The sequence below is a fragment of the Ctenopharyngodon idella genome, chromosome 13, assembly GCF_019924925.1.
Source record: "Ctenopharyngodon idella isolate HZGC_01 chromosome 13, HZGC01, whole genome shotgun sequence".
Lineage (NCBI taxonomy): Eukaryota > Metazoa > Chordata > Actinopteri > Cypriniformes > Xenocyprididae > Ctenopharyngodon > Ctenopharyngodon idella.
The window spans coordinates 26,931,147-26,948,735 of record NC_067232.1 but is presented as its reverse complement, the minus strand read 5'-3'; the positions used below and the strand labels follow the sequence as shown (position 1 = coordinate 26,948,735).

General features: G+C 34.1%; 1 long non-coding RNA gene across 1 annotated transcript in view; it reads right to left on the bottom strand.

The window, feature by feature from the left end:
- Positions 1-612: 612 nt before the first annotated feature.
- Positions 613-17,589, bottom strand: part of LOC127524546 (uncharacterized) — a 136,993-nt gene continuing 120,016 nt past the window's right edge. Inside the window, exons 8-10 of the long non-coding RNA XR_007933078.1 lie at positions 14,339-14,502; positions 1,966-2,381; positions 613-1,454 (exon numbers count right to left, since the gene is read on the bottom strand). This is a non-coding gene — a long non-coding RNA (uncharacterized LOC127524546). The remainder of the gene's footprint in view (positions 1,455-1,965; positions 2,382-14,338; positions 14,503-17,589) is intronic.

The window sequence follows — 17,589 nt, the reverse complement described above, 5'->3', positions numbered from 1 at the left end:
GAAGAACAGGGCGTAGTTAGAACATGTTGTGGGTTGATGTGATGGGCTAGATTACATAAATCAAGATGAGTGAAACCTGCAAAGATCAGAAATGTGGCAGAAGACGACAAGCAGGATAAATGGTGGAAAGCAAAAGACCATCAGATAATTGAGAGATAAATTAAAGCAGAAAGTGTTTATTCTCACTGGATGGCGCTTAATTTATGTATTCAAAATAGTATTGTTATCATTAACTATAACTATTAGTGTAATTGAATTAAGCTGAAATAAAATAATATATAAATGTAAGACTAAAAACTTAAACTCAAAAACATAAAATTAGCTAAAGTACTAAAATTACTAAAAATTAAAGCTAAATAGAAATATTAAAATACACTCATAACTACTAAAACCTAAACTATGAAAATCAAAAATGTAAATTTAAAAGCTAATTCAAAATATTAATAAATATTAAAATGGTATATAAAAAATACCTAATATCTCACTGCTGCAAATATGTTTACTGAATTTTTAAGTGTTATTTTAGTATCATTAAGATACTACTACTATACTTTTTATTAATATATTTTGTTTTCATTTTGATTTTAAAGTTTTAATAATTTTTTTGTGTTTTTTGTAATTTTATTAGCTTTTTTAAAAAAAAAAAAATGTCTTTATCATTTTATTATTTTTACTTAAACTTAGTTAAAATAACTGAAAATGAAAAATATTCCTTTGGCAACTAGCTGAAATAAAATCAATTTACAGTAAATAAAATATACAAAATGTACATAAAGTATACATATATGTACTTAGCTTTCGTTTCAAGTAACACATTTTCTGGTTTTATTTTTAATTAACTATAACAACCCTAAATTTTGAGAAAACGTGTAAAAAATATATGTTTATATCATTGTATTAGCCTATATCACATCCACACTGACTATCAGCCACCTTATAACTTTTATTTCCATGAAAGATAATAAGCTACACTAATTGAGTATCTCATGCGAGCAGGTATTCATGAAAACATCCAAACATGTGAACAAAAACAACACAATATTAAGATAATGACTGCAAAATTACTACAATAATGTCAGCAATTACCTACTGCTGCAATGAGCTCAGTCGCTGAATTATGATGATCTGCTAAAATAAAACACTGGAGCAACAAACATAAAACATACAACTCTAATACAGTTGAACAAAACATAATTTGTGCTTCTAAATGAGAGATAATGATGAACATCTAGAGTACTGCATAAACATGTCCTCATCTGACGTCTCTTTGCTGTGTGAATCTGTAACTTGTGACTTTTATCATCTACATTTGTAATGTGTTTGTGTGGGACAGATGTGAAACGAGTGCGCGTCACTCACTGAGGCACACGGATCCGTGGCTGAACTCGTGTCATCATGTGGAGATGGAGGTGGACAGCAGACCCGGACCAGCACAAATGAATGAGATGTCACTTCTGCTCAGAATGGATACGGGAGACAAAACAGACAAAGAGGGAATTTTAAACAGTGTTGTTTTGTTTGCCTGACAGGTCTAACAGACAGGATCTTCACTAAACAGACTGTAGACTGTATTATTAGATGTAAAGTGTCTTGAATAGTAGGATGTTATCAAATGTAATAAATGTTTTTTTGTGCTGTCCTAAACAGGAATGTATCTGCACAATAACATTGTAAATCTAACTATTAATACTGTAGGATTTACAGTATAAATGTTTGCCATCAGGTTGTCATATTGAGTTTGTATGTTTAAAATTGAGAAAACATAAAATATTAGTTGTGTTCGGGCAATACATATAAATACACACACACACACACACATTTACAAAATTTTATGTTACATGCGATTAATCGATTTGACAGCAATATATATAATAGAGATGCACCGATATATCGGCATCGGCTGATAATTTAAGCATTACAGCAATACTGATGCTTGACGTATGAATCTTTTCTTTATCCACAAACCTCCACTATTGTCTTCCATCCTTTCCATGAGACCCGGGCTTGAGTTGCCATGGTGATGGTCAGCCCTGCCGCAGGGTTCCCGGGTTGAGGATGCAGGGGCTTCTGAGAGGCCAAATCACAATTCACCCCACCCCGTTCAGGACATCCTTCAGCGTGCAGACGTGTCAGTGTCACCCTGTTGTCTTCTCCTGTTTTTGGCCTTTGATCAAAGACACGAGCCTGGCTCTGGAGTGACATGCACAGGAAGTGCTTGAGGGAAGCACGAGATGCCGTTTCCCTGGGGTCCTACACCCCTGACGACCCCTGCCATTGTTGAAGGGATGAAGATCCAGGGAGACGCGGCAGGGCAAACCGGTCACAGTAGCCTGTAGGCAGGTCGCTCAGACAGGGAGAGTCTGGATGTGCTTGCATGCAGTCTGTGACAGAGAAACAATCATTATTTTTACAAACCCATTTAGAAATGTCAACATTTAACAAGAGAATATTTTTTAAGTCAAGAATTAAAGTTCTGTAATGCAACCTGATTTATAAATCGTATAAAGTTGTGTACCACCTAAAAACAATCATTCATTACAACTTTCTGAATAGTTTTAGCATGTTATTGAATATGGCACTGTTAAAGGGTTAGTTCACGCAAAAATGAAAATTATCCCATAATTTACTCACCCTCAAGCCATCCTAGGTGTATATGACTTTGTTCTTTCAGACGAACACAATCTGAGTTATATTAAATAATATCCTGGCTCTTCCAAGCTTTATAATGGGAGTGAACAGGGGTCAAGATTTTGAAGCTCCAAAAAGTGCATCCATCCATCATAAATATAATCCATACGGCTCCAGGGGGTTCATAAAGGCCTTCTGTAGCAAAGCAATGGGATTTTTTAAAGAAAAATATCCATATTTATAACTTTATAAACTGTAATCAGTAGCCTCTGGTAATGGCCGTACACGTGTGCACGAAAAAATCCAGTTCCGACGGAAGAGTGACCTCTGACCCGACGTATGACGTAGGTGCAGTGCAAGCTCAGGTGAGAATTGATGATCGCGGAAGCGCAGAGGACAGAGCAAAACAAAACGGCGGTCACAAAGTCTAAAACAAGAAGTTTTAAAGAAAAATGTTGGAGGATTCCGATATAAGATCTATGTCATATGTCGAGTTAAAGGCCGGAACTCGACTCCCTCATGAACACGCTTATAGCCGATACTGGAAGCCAGTGATTATAGTTTATAAAGTTATAAATATGGATATTTTTCTTATAAAAATGCACCACTTCGCTTTGCGTTATCTATTTTTATCCAATATGCCCTGAAAAAAATTGGTGTAGAAACAATTTTCCAGAAGAGGGCGGAGCTTTAACAGCTCACGCTTCGGTTGCTCAACAACAACAAAGCTGGAGAATCTCACGCAGCCTAAATGAGGATTGTCAGTAACGGTGTTCAGCCTTACATTGTTCAAACCGGAGTCGGACACTGATGGAGAGACTCAGGAAGAAGTTACAACTTTTAGACGTTTCTGAATGGTTAGTGGATAAATTTATGTAGTTGCTGTGGAGTTGATTCAACTCATCCACTAGCATGTGCCGTCATGTTAATCTTTTGTGCAAATCCAGCGTTGAATTGACACTCGTTTGGCATAAAATGACGGCATGGCAACAACACTCTACTACAACAACTCTTCCTCTTCTCTAAAGCATCCCAACATGGCCTCGCCCCCTTTGTTGTGTGTTCTCGGGGGCGGGGTTTATGTAAATTTTGGGGTTTGTGATGTCACTAACCCAGGAAGAAGCTCGTTGTAGTCCCTACCAGCCGTTTGTTGTAGTCCTTAAAAAGTGATTTCTTTAAAAGAAAATATCTCTCTTTGCATTGATCTTTGAGCGTCGTAACTTTGCAGATGTTGTTTATGCTCAAACAGCAACATTACACACTAACTAAAGTTAAAAAAGTGAAATCATAATCAACCACCCCTTTAAATGTATACATTATATTTATCAGTTCATGTATTCCTTCCATTGACCTTGGCATGTCACTACCATTTGAGCTACATTTTGTGTGCAGAAATGCATACAAGCTCTTAAAAGTGACTCTGTTAGAATCTGCTGATGTAACCGAGGGTGTGTCATGTATATGAATCAGTGACCTTTGCTTTGATCTGTACGCTGTGGCTCATAGTTTTCGCCTCCTCCTTGTGTAACATGCAGATTCTGTGTTGTTGTGTCATCATAAATCTAAACACCCTCCTACTCTTGTTTATGCTCTCATGCATGGAATAAACACACTCACTCTCTTCTCACGTAATCTTTTAAATTCTATTTTCAAACCATGTGCATTTAATTATTTGGAAAGAAGCTGTAAAGTGAGTCAGTCATCATCACAAAATCAACTCATTCAGGGTGAATTTAACTATGTTGTTATATTGTAAATAGTCGATATCACTGTCAACATATATTTTTATTTTTATTTTAGCTGACCATGTAGGTACTTCCCAAAATGAGTTCAGATCATATAAGGTCATTCGGACGTGTCTAGCTTGGAAAGCATGAGAGAAAATGAGGGCAATGTTTGTCAGACCATGTAAGGGTAGACACGCAAGAGTTTGAGTCTGCGAGCCATTTATTGCAGAGCCACACAAATAATCTGAAGATAAAGTGGATCAGCGGCCTTGCAAAGAAATCCAAACAAAACATCTCCACTCTGCTCTGCACAAGCTTCTCACACTCACATATGGAAAAGTCCAGTGCGGATGTTATAAGACCTAAATCTTATTTCACAATATGAGTTAATTTATATCACTCTAACAGTATATATCACAGTAAAGCTATTTCTATATAAATTCAATTTTTTTATATATATATTGTGTAAACAAATGTTCTAGAAGGGGCCCTTGATTATGATTTGACTTTTTTAACTTTAGTTAGTGTGTAATGTTGCTGTTTGATCATAAACAACATCTGCAAAGTTACGACACTCAAAGTTCAATGCAAAGGGAGATATTTTCTTTCACAGAAATCACTTTTTAAGAACTACAACAAACGGCTGGTAGGGACTACAACGAGCTTCTTCACGGGTTAGTGACATCACAAACCCCAAAATTTACATAAACCCCGCCCCCGAGAACACGCAACAAAGGGGGTGAGGCCATGTTGGGCTGCTTTAGAGAAGAGGAAGAGTTGTTGTAGTAGAGTGTTGTTGACATGCCGCCATTTTACACCGGACTGCTTTACAAACGAGGGTCAATTCAACACAAAAGATTAACATGACGGCACATGCTAGTGGATGAGTTGAATCAACTCCACAGCAACTACATAAATTTATCCACTAACCATTCAGAAACGTCCTAAAAGTTGTAACTTCTTCCTGAGTCTCTCCATCAGTGTCGACTCCGGTTTGAACAATGTAAGGCTGAACACCGTCGTCATTTTGTCTGCGTGAGATTCTCCAGCTTTGTTGTTGTTGAGCAACCGAAGTGTGAGCTGTTAAAGCTCCGCCCTCTTCTGGAAAGGGGGCCGGGAGCAGCAGCTCATTTGCATTTAAAGGGACACACACAAAAACGGCATGTTTTTGCTCTCACCCAAATAGGGGCAAATTTAACAAGTTATAATAAATGATCTGTGGGGTATTTTGAACTGAAACTTCACAGACACATTCTGGAGACACCAGAGATTTATATTACATCTTGTGAAAATGGGCATAATAGGTCCCCTGTTTACTTTAAAGGAAATGTACTGAACTAAAATTTTATACCAAATATATATTTTACAAAATAATCTGGACTCTAACATTGCTAAAAATTCAAAGCCATATGTTTAACCAAGTTGTGTTTCAAATTTGAAGCTGATATCACAAAAATTGAGCCTGATGAAGAACATACTCCATACTGCAATTTCAAAATGGTTTTCACAAGATGAATTCAGATGAGTGTTTAAGCTTTCGAATAATACTTAATTTATGATGATCAACTGCTTGATTGTGTATACTGTCGCAAAATGTAAATATATTATCGCCCAGCTCTTTAAATAAAGTTGGATATGTCCAACTTTATCTGCATACATACAGTACATTCACATTAAATTATATATACTGTATAGCAAATCTCAACTGCTTGATTGCTTGTAACATCGCAAAATGTAAACAATGTTATCGCTAAGCTTTAATCTGGTAAATGTGACTTTAAGGCATGAAGATAAGATATTCTAAATACGAACATCATGATTTTATGTAAAGATGCTTTAAAACAATGTGTATTGTGAAAAGAACTATACAAATAAATTTGACAACTTACCAATGAACAGATTTCAAGACAGGTCAACCAAATACATTTGAGAACACTGAAATCTTCAAACTATTATAATCTCGTTCTAGAACTTGTCATGTTTATGCACCTCTGAAAAAAATCCAGAAGAAACAGAAAAGCTTCAACACAATCCTGCACCCAGGTGCTTCATATTACTCCAACATTTGCTTAGTGTGATACTGAGCTCCATTCAAAGCCTGTTTAAGGTGGTTTTAAAACACAAACAGTGTTCCTCTTGCAGAAATTTAGATCCATTTCTATTTTTCCAAGACCTGCGGACAGTTGCATAAACATAGCTACTATGTTAAGACTATGTCATAAAGTGCCCCTATTATGCTATTTTAAAGGTTTCTAATTCTGTTTTGGAGTGTCCTACAACAGGTTTACATGCATCCAAGTCAAAAAACACTTTAATTTTCTTATAATATACATTGCACATCGCCTCATTTCTAAAAGAGTCTGAAAATGGTTGATTCGAAGATTCGGTCTCTTTAAACCCCTCCTTTCTGAGAGCCTGTTCTGCACTGATTGGTCAACATGCATGTCAGAAACCAAACAGCCATTACCATATCTGAATTTCAGCTCTGGATCTTCCTCAGCACTTGTATACACAGTGATATGAACAGTAACGACGGTGTTGGTTATACCGTGAGTCCTCATCCTTTGGAAGTGAATCAAAGTGGATTTTTTTGGATTCAAATTAGGCCAATGCACTTTTTTATGTAAAGAACTTAAACAAGTTATGACCAGTCTTGAAGAAAAAAAAAATGCAATGACTATCTTGAAAGATCAGTCTAAGCAGTTTATGCAACTGGCCACTGATATATATATATATATATATATATATATATATATATTAGGGCTGTCAAGAGATTCAAATTTTTAATCTAATTAATTACATGATGTGGCATTTAATTAATCTAATTAATCACAATTTAATTGCACATCAGTTTTGGCTGAGAAATTAACTTTAAAATTAATTTTAAGTCATTATTGTGTAAAGCATCAAACAGACATTACAAAAAGTAGCTTCAGAAGGAAATATTTTATTTGATTCAACATGAAATTTATTACACATGTACTTTTGGACCATAAGGTTTAGTAAATGATGACTGAATTTTCATTTTTAGGTGAACTATACCTTTAATTATTTTTTTTTTAATTAATATGGAAATATGAAATTGATTTTTAAATAAAATTAGACCCCAAATAAGAAACTAAAACTGCCAGCAGGTGGCGGTAAATGTCTTAATGATTAAGTTGTTCATTCATTCATTCGATTTATTCAAACGGCTGATTCATTCAGGACTCAGGAGTGAAGTAAATGGTTTAGGCTTGCTGGACTTGAAGCGGCGCTACACAGGCCGATCATGTATGACAAAGTAGAGCGATTAGAGAGCAGACGGCTCTGTTTGCTTCTGAATCGTCTGTGTCGTGCCGCTTCAAGTCCAATAAGTCTTTTATGAATGGTCCATTGATTCAGAAATTAAATGTTTGTTGAATGTTTTGTAGAATGTTTGTTGCAACAGTTTTGCTTTGCCTTTATAGTTTCATTGGCAAACTTGAACAAAACAGACAATATTGTGTCTAAAATAACAATATTAACTTCTTATTTAATGAACTGTTGTATAAAATCAGTAGGCTATCGCATCTGCACTCGTTATATTTGGGACAAAAATAGCACTCGCATAATATTGCACTCGTTACTCGTGTGATATTGCTTAACTCATATGATCTAAATACGAGTCAAAAACTCAAATAGGGGTATTTTTGCCCCAATATCCTGAATTTTAGGGACTTTCTGACTGCATTCTATAGGCTTCATCGCGCAGTGAGCTGTTGCCCTGCATCATATCCTTCATCAATCATCTGTATGAAATGTCACATGACCTACATAGGATGGGGCAGGGCAAGTGTGTTAAATGTGTTAATTTTAATGTGTCATTTTTTACCATAATTAATTAATCAAATTATCATGTTAAATCGACAGCCCTAATATATATATATATATATATATATATATATATATATATGAATATAGCACTTGTTGTCAATAATAATTTGGCCTTTTTTCCTCAATAGTTCTACTTTCCATAGACATAAGCAAAATAATAGATCAGTGTGAACTGGTCAGTTTCAAACCCAGTTTAATTCTATAATGTCTTGTAAATCTGAAACAGAAAATACACAAACAAATAAATATTCCTCAACCAAGTGTTCTTTTTTTGGCACTAAAGCATCTCCTATAAAACAATGAAACATTTGGCATTTATATGTTGTTTGCAAAAAAAAAAAATCCTATTTCTGTCAATGGAGAAAAATGCTCTCTTGCCCCCATAAGGTACAGTTACAGCATCTGCCAGCAGGGGCTAACTGGACCATACTAACTAGCTAAACCGTGACCCCTGGTTCAAACAAGCTTGACCTTTCCCCCACCCATGCCAATCATGATGATGTCAGCTGAAATGGAAAGTAGTTGCAGAGTAGATTATTGCGTTACGTTATTTTGATGAAAGATCTTGAGGACAAACTATTCTTTTCATTTACAATAACATGCCATCAGCTCACAATACGACTAAGAAAGTAAACAGGGTCAATTGCATTTCATATTGACAAAGCAGCGCAGTGGGGGATGCGTTATATTATCAGATGTGGGTTATTTTGTTGGGCAGACAGCTCATCCCAGCGAAGGGTTAAGCCCGGCTCAGTGCATTCGTTTCATTTCCTCTCCATTTCCATCTGAGCAAACAAGCGGGTGACCTGACAGTGCACAGAGGGGTGGAGGGGAAGAGGAGGAGGGCGTTCGTGACTCGAATGAAAGCAGAAAGAGAGAGAGACACGGAGAGGACACCCATGTGACCGTGAAAAGCCTGCAGTGTGCAGACAGGTCGGGGAGGGGCGGGCAAACCCCTGAAGAGAGCGAATGACTGACTGACTGACTGACTGCTGATGCGGCTTTAGCACAATAACAATTCCAGGAAACAGAGGCCAGGCTTACAGTGCTGCTGCTGCGCACCGAGTGTTTACCTTCATCACCACGTGATCCTCGGGCTCTGACACACTGGCTATGTTTGGAACAACATACTACTATAATACTCTTAGCAGAACACATATAGTACAATGATTCCTGCTAAATTTGTTGTTGCAGCAAGGGAAAATAAATCTGTCTCATGTTGGCAGTAATGTTTGTATGGGTATTTTAAATTACTTACGAATAAAATAACATAAAAAAAAGGTTATATTTTTGACTAGGCATATTTGAATAACCATTCAGTAATCTGATTTAAGTTTCACTAATCTTACAAATTAGCATTTTCAACATCACTTTTAAAAAAAGAAATCTCGGTTCATTTTGAATAAGACATCATAACCTACATTTTCAGTGAGCGAGTGACAATTACATTTTATTCAAAGTGAAAACAAGCCCAAAATGCCTCGGTGAGTGATTCAAACCAATGACTAATTTATATGATTCAGAGTAAGACCGATTCGGCAATCGATTCAATAGATCATTTAAAGGGTTAGTTCACCCAAAAATGAAAATTCTGTCATTAATTACTCACCCTCATGTCGTTCCACACCCGTAAGACCTTCGTTCATCTTCAGAACACAAATTAAGATATTTTTGATGAAATCCGATGGCTCAGTGAGGCCTCCATTGACAAAGATAATTAACACTTACAATGCCCAGAAAGCTACTAAAGTCATATTTAAAACAGTTCATGTGACTACAGTGGATCAACCTTAATGTTATGAAGAGATGAGAATACTTTTTGTGCGCAAAAAAAACAAAATAATGACTTTATTCAACAATATCTAGTGATGGGCGATTTCAAAACACTGCTTCATGAAGCTTTACGAATCTTTTGTTTCGAATCAGTGGTTCTGCCAAAAGTCAGGTGATTTCATTAAACGAAGGCTTCGTTACGTCATAAGTGTTTCAAAACCTTTCGAAATTTCAATGGTTCATGTGACTTTGGCAGTTTGATACATGCGATCCGAACCACTGATTCGAAACAAAAGATTCGTAAAGCTTCGAAGCTTCATGAAGCAGTGTTTTGAAATGTTATAAAACAACACAAAGTTGTTATTTTGTTTTTTTGGCACACAAAAAAGTATTCTTGTCACTTCATAACATTAAGGTTGAACCACTGTAGTCACATGAACTGTTTTAAATATGTATCTGGGCATTGAAAGTGTTAATTATCTTACTGGCAATCGGATTTTATCAAAAATAAAAATTAATTTATTTGTGTTCTGAAGATGAATGAAGGTCTTACAGGTGTGAAACGACATGAGGGTGAGGAATTAATGACAGAAATTTCATTTTTGGGTGAACTAACCCTTTAAAAGAACTGCATCAATCAAGTGATTTGTTTGTGAATTGAACCGCACATTTCACTGCACGTTTGTTTGTTTGTATTTTAGAACAATCTGCGGACTTTAAAGCTATTTGCCTTAACCGTTGATGCTGCTGCCATTTTGGTTGTTTTCATACGCCATCAATCAAGTGAACTATCCTTAAAAATTAGAATTTCCAACTTGTAATTAGGAGTTACAAGATCTGCGTGCTTTTACTTCTCAAAAACTCATAATTACTGGTTCATTTTGAATAAGACATCATAACCTACGTTTTCATTGAGCGAGTGAAAATCACATTTTATTCAAAGTGAAAACAAGCCCAAAATGCCTCAGTAAGTGATTCAAACCAATGACTAATTTATTAGATTCAGAGTAAAACCGATTCAGCAATTTATTCAAAAGATAATTTAAAAGAACCGATCAATCAAGTGATTCGTTTGTGAATTGAACAGCACATTGATTGCAATGCAAGTTTGTTTGTTTTTTCAGAACGATTCGGCAATCAATTTAATTGATCCTTTTAAAATAACCACATAAATCAAGCGATTCTTTTGTGAATTGGACAGTACACTGAACTGTATAGGCAGGCATATATGTGTGTTGTTAAATAATTTTTCCATTAATTAGGTAAAACGATGCTAAAATGACACATAAAACAACATATAACATGCGATAACCACAGATTCGCGGCTGCGTTTGCGCACTTTAAAGCTATACTTGCCTTCACCGCTGATGCTGCCGCCATTTTGGTTGTTTTCATATGCCATTAGAACATGCAATCGAGTGAACTTTCCTTAAAAATCAGAATTTCCAACTTGTAATTAGGAGCTCAACAAGATCTGTGCATTTTTACTACTCAAAAACTCATAATTACTGTAATGGCGATATGACATTAATGCGCCATTCAATTCAAAATAGCCTATCCACTTCAGCCTCGTATCAATTCATCACTTTTTTTTCAGAGAACTTTCATTATATTATATAATGATGTACCTACCTAATGCTATCTGTTCATGTGAGGAGGAATAGGGACAAAGGAAAATAGATCAAATATAAAAGACGTTCAATTCTGAGGGGAAAAAGCGTTTGAGTGGCGCTCGAGACATGAGTCAATCCACGTGCGCGCGCTTGTTGTGAACTCGTCTGCGCGAGCTAAAAATGGAAATAGAGAAACAGGCTCTCCTCACCCACTCCTGGGGTTTTACCCCTATTAAAATATGATGGCATATGACAGCGTTGCCTATATGTTCTGAGTCATTTTCTGCCTGTCTGTCAAGAAGTATATTTATATGTTTGGACATATATTATTGGATACGGCAAGCAGACACGGAAACATAACAAGAAAGATATCAAGATGGACATAACAAAGGTACAAAAACACCAATAAGCGGTGTGATATTTAACTAGTAGCCTACTCTTGAAAAACCTATACATTACTTAATACATTATACAGTATCAATAATGAGACACAATTATAGAGAATCTGCCCTTTTGACCACAAATAGCCTAGATCTGTTGCAATACTTCATACTTAGATTTTAAAGCATAACAGGGTGCAAATGCTCTTTCTAAGAAAGACTATATTTGCTAAAATAAATCCAATCATGCATTTAAAAGTTGAGAAATGTTTAACGTATGTCTCACATCGCCATAACTGTGATTACTAGCCAATAGAAATGAGCTATGTGAAGATATACTTAAAATTCTGTTTGTGTTGCATGAAAAAACGTGTTTGGGCGAGTAAATAACGACAGAATTCATTTTTGGGTGAACTATCACTTTAAATATAAACTCGTATGTTATTTTTTCAGAGGAACTCAAAGGCATACCCGCTTCAGATGGTTTTATATAAAGTGAGCTCTATGTGACATGAACTAGTTTCAATAGCTCTTTAATTTTTTTTCCCTGTCAAAGCCAATCTCTGCTGTGGCTCTGGCCTAGATTGCTTCAAAGGCCTTCTCCAGTTATCTAGGACAGACCACATCCAACAACAGTCACACAGAAAACTCCTCACCGCAAAAAAAGGCATTTCTATTGATTTGAGTTGACCAGAAAAACACAGCACTGTGATAGTGCTGAAATAAAACCAAGAAATAACGCAGCTGAAATTCTCGATTTGTGGCGAAGAGCTGAAAGACCTGGAGTGGTGAGATTAACAAGGTCATTGTGGAAAAGAAAAAAATAAATGATTCCACATTGCAATGACTTCTGTGGTTCACTGGAAATGTCCTATAAAAAGTGAAGCTTCCTGCTTGGACACATGACTCTTGATTCAAGCATTCATGCTATTTTTACCTCATTCCAGCTCGACGTTTGCCATAATTATGTGGTTGATTTAGCTTTTGTGTAAAGAAGATGGAGGACAGCAAAAATGGCCATGATGGAGGTGAAAATAGTGAATTAGCAAATAAATAACTAGAACTAAAACTATTAAAAATAATTTTCATTCATTGAAATCTAAAGCTTAGATGAAAAAGGTACAAAACTGAAATGAAAATTAGAAATGAAAACTAACTGAAATAAAATAAGTTCAAGCTGAAGTATGAAAATTACTGAAACTAAAACTGAATTTTTTTTTTAAAGCTTAATAATAATAAAAAATTAAACTAAAACTAATAAAAATGACAAAAGCACATAACAAAATAGCAAAAACTAAATTAAAATAATATAATATAATTAATAATTAATAGAATTTAATATAAAAATAAAAGCGTATTCAAAATACCAACAATACTAGTGTATTGTAGACAAAATAATAAAATAACGCTGAAAAAATTAAAATGCAATTTATTAAAATAAAATATATTTATATTAATTAAATAAATAAATGATAAATTATAATAAATGAAAAATATAATAAAAAATTAAAACTACAACTTAAATAAAAATAAAATAAATAAAAAATAAAAAAACAATACTAGTAAATAATACTTAATGCTGAAAATTTATTAAAATAAAATACATTAATATATTAACAAAATAGCTAAAACTAAAGTAAAATGAAAATAATATAAAATATTATTAAATATAAATTAAAAAATAAATTCAATTTCAAAATACCAACAATACTAGTATATTGTACACAATACTAGTATAAATAATACTAAAATAATGCTGAAAAAAATCAAATGAAATTTATGAAAAAAAAAAATAAATATATTTATATTAATTAAATAAATAAATGATAAATTATAATAAATAAAATAAAAATAAAACTACAACTAAAATAAACAAAAATAAAACTACAAATACTAGTATAAATAATACTAAAATAATGCCAAAAAAAAAATTAAAATACAATTCATTAAAATAAAATAAATTTATATATATATATATATATATATATATATATATATATATATATATATATACACATACATATATAGCGCTTATAGAAACTGTAATAAATAAATAAATAATATTTATATTAAATAAATAAATAAATGACACATTATAATAAATAAAATATAATAACATTATAAATGTTGTTAATCATTTATATTAATTACATTAAATAGATAAATTATAATAAAGAATTAAAATATAATAAAAATACACACGAGTTAGTTTAAGAGTGTCACATGTTCAGATCAGTGTCTGATAAACTTGTAATGATACTTTCAATAAAAGAGTCTGTTGAATGACTAAATGTAAATAATATGGGCCACATTTAAAAAGGTCATGTGAACAACCTGACAAATAATGATGACACAAACTCACAAAAGCAGTATTAGCGTATCCATGGTGGCTGCTGACTCCAGACCTGTTCACACCTGTGAGATTTCATCAGCCGTGCATTCAGTGCCCCAAGGGTGGATGGGAGGTGTAGGCATCAGAGGAGAGCCACCTGCTCCATGACGACCCGTCACACCACATCTATGAGCCTGCAAAGACCACCAAACAAAGCCGCTCAAAGAGTCTCTTATAAAGCCGTCTTTTGTTTCTCACTCACCTCCATATTTTCTTTCTTTTCTCCGTTGTGCATTTGTCCCGTCTTTCCCCGAGGGCCTGTTAAAACATCGCCCAGGCCTGAAACAAAGGTGGAGCCCAGGGTACGGATTGTTTGCAACAGTTGCGGGGACAAAAAAACCAAGGCCGTGGGCTGTTTTCGCTGGATATTGTAAACCTACACAGGTGGAATTATGAAGAAAAAAGGGCAAGATGCTGAATGGAAGCGACGCGGCTCGTTCAGGAGGGCACAGACTCTATTTTTCGCACTCATCGTCATTTTGGTGGTAATAATATGTGTGTATTTTCACTTGCTTTTGACCACTTCCTGGACTGATTTTGCATCGTTCCCAATGCTGTAATTTATTGTCTTGAATCCTCAATGCTTTTATCATTCAAACACAATGATGCTTAAATATCCTCTATGTGCTTGTCAAATGCTGAAACAATATAAATTGCTATATTTTACACAAATGTTATTTTGAAGAGGGATTGCATTGATTGTGCATGAGGAAACGTGATACATGTATCGTTATATTGCATTACAGAATATTTTTGATTGTATACGATTGTAAATAATGTAAAAGCAGCACCCATTAAAAAGTTTTAACCGGGAAGAAATTAATATTATGGTAACACTTTACAACAAGGTCCTGTTCATTAATGCATTAGCAATGAACAATATATTTTTTACAGCATTTGTTAATGTTTTTTGAGAAATAGGCTTAAAATCATGTACACTCTTATGTGATGCAGACGTTACATTAGTATCCTAATAAAAGCGCTGCCATGTTGAGATCACATGATCAGCTGAATACTCTCACTTTCTCTTTTATGTAAAAGAATTGCTAATTGCTAATAGTGCATTTCTGAAACACTACTAACTAACTCAACCAGGCCCCGCCCCTTTATTTTGCGGGAATTATTTAAATGAGGAATATCGTGACGTGTTCATTCCCGGAAGAAAACTCAAGACTACAATGGAGGCGTTTCAGTATGGGAGCTTATTTTCACCATGAAATAAAAAATTAAAAAGGTAATTGCGACTAATTCAAAAGGTAATTTTGAATTTTTTCTCAGAATTGTGAGATATAAACTCACAATTCTTTTTTTTTCTCAGAACGTTTATAACTCGCAATTCTGACTTTATAACTCGCAATTCTGACTTTATATCTCACAATTCTGACTTTATAACTCACAATTCTGACTTTATATCGCGCAATTCTGACTTTATAACTCGCAATTCTGACTTTATAACTCGCAATTCTGACTTTATATCACTCAATTCTGACTTTATAACTCGCAATTCTGACTTTATAACTCGCAATTCTGACTTTATAACTCGCAATTCTGACTTTATAACTCGCAATTCTGACTTTATAACTCACAATTCTGACTTTATATCACGCAATTCTGACTTTATAACTCACAATTCTGACTTTATATCACTCAATTCTGACTTTATAACTCGCAATTCTGACTTTATGACTCACAATTCTGACTTTATAACTCGCAATTCTGACTTTATATCACTCAATTCTGACTATAACTCGCAATTCTGACTTTATAACTCGCAATTCTGACTTTATATCGCGCAATTCTGACTTTATATCACTCAATTCTGACTTTATAACTCACAATTCTGACTTTATAACTCACAATTCTGACTTTATATCGCGCAATTCTGACTTTATAACTCGCAATTCTGACTTTATAACTCGCAATTCTGACTTTATAACTCGCAATTCTGACTTTATATCACTCAATTCTGACTTTATAACTCGCAATTCTGACTTTATAACTCGCAATTCTGACTTTATATCTCGCAATTCTGACTTTATGACTCACAATTCTGACTTTATATCACTCAATTCTGACTTTATAACTCGCAATTCTGACTTTATAACTCGCAATTCTGACTTTATATCACTCAATTCTGACTTTATAACTCGCAATTCTGACTTTATAACTCACAATTCTGACTTTATATCACTCAATTCTGACTTTATAACTCGCAATTCTGACTTTATAACTCGCAATTCTGACTTTATAACTCGCAATTCTGACTTTATATCACTCAATTCTGACTTTATAACTCGCAATTCTGACTTTATAACTCACAATTCTGACTTTATATCACTCAATTCTGACTTTATAACTCGCAATTCTGACTTTATATCACTCAATTCTGACTTTATAACTCGCAATTCTGACTTTATAACTCGCAATTCTGACTTTATAACTCACAATTCTGACTTTATATCACTCAATTCTGACTTTATAACTCGCAATTCTGACTTTATAACTCGCAATTCTGACTTTATAACTCGCAATTCTGACTTTATATCACTCAATTCTGACTTTATAACTCGCAATTCTGACTTTATAACTCACAATTCTGACTTTATATCACTCAATTCTGACTTTATAACTCGCAATTCTGACTTTATATCACTCAATTCTGACTTTATAACTCGCAATTCTGACTTTATAACTCGCAATTCTGACTTTATAACTCGCAATTCTGACTTTATATCACTCAATTCTGACTTTATAACTCGCAATTCTGACTTTATAACTCACAATTCTGACTTTATATCACTCAATTCTGACTTTATGACTCACAATTCTGACTTTATGACGTGCAATTCTGACTTTATGACGCGCAATTCTGACTTTATATCGCGCAATTCTGACTTTATATCTCACAATTCTGACTTTATATCACTCAATTCTGACTTTATATCTCGCAATTCTGACTTTATATCACAATTCTGACTTTAATTCACTCAATTCTGACTTTATATCACTCAATTCTGACTTTATATCACAATTCTGACTTTATATCACAATTCTGACTTTATATCACACAATTCTGACTTTATCTCACAATTCTGACTTTATCTCACAATTCTGACTTTATATCACACAATTCTGACTTTATCTCACAATTCTGACTTTATCTCACAATTCTGACTTTATAACTCACAATTCTGACTTTATATCACTCAATTCTGACTTTA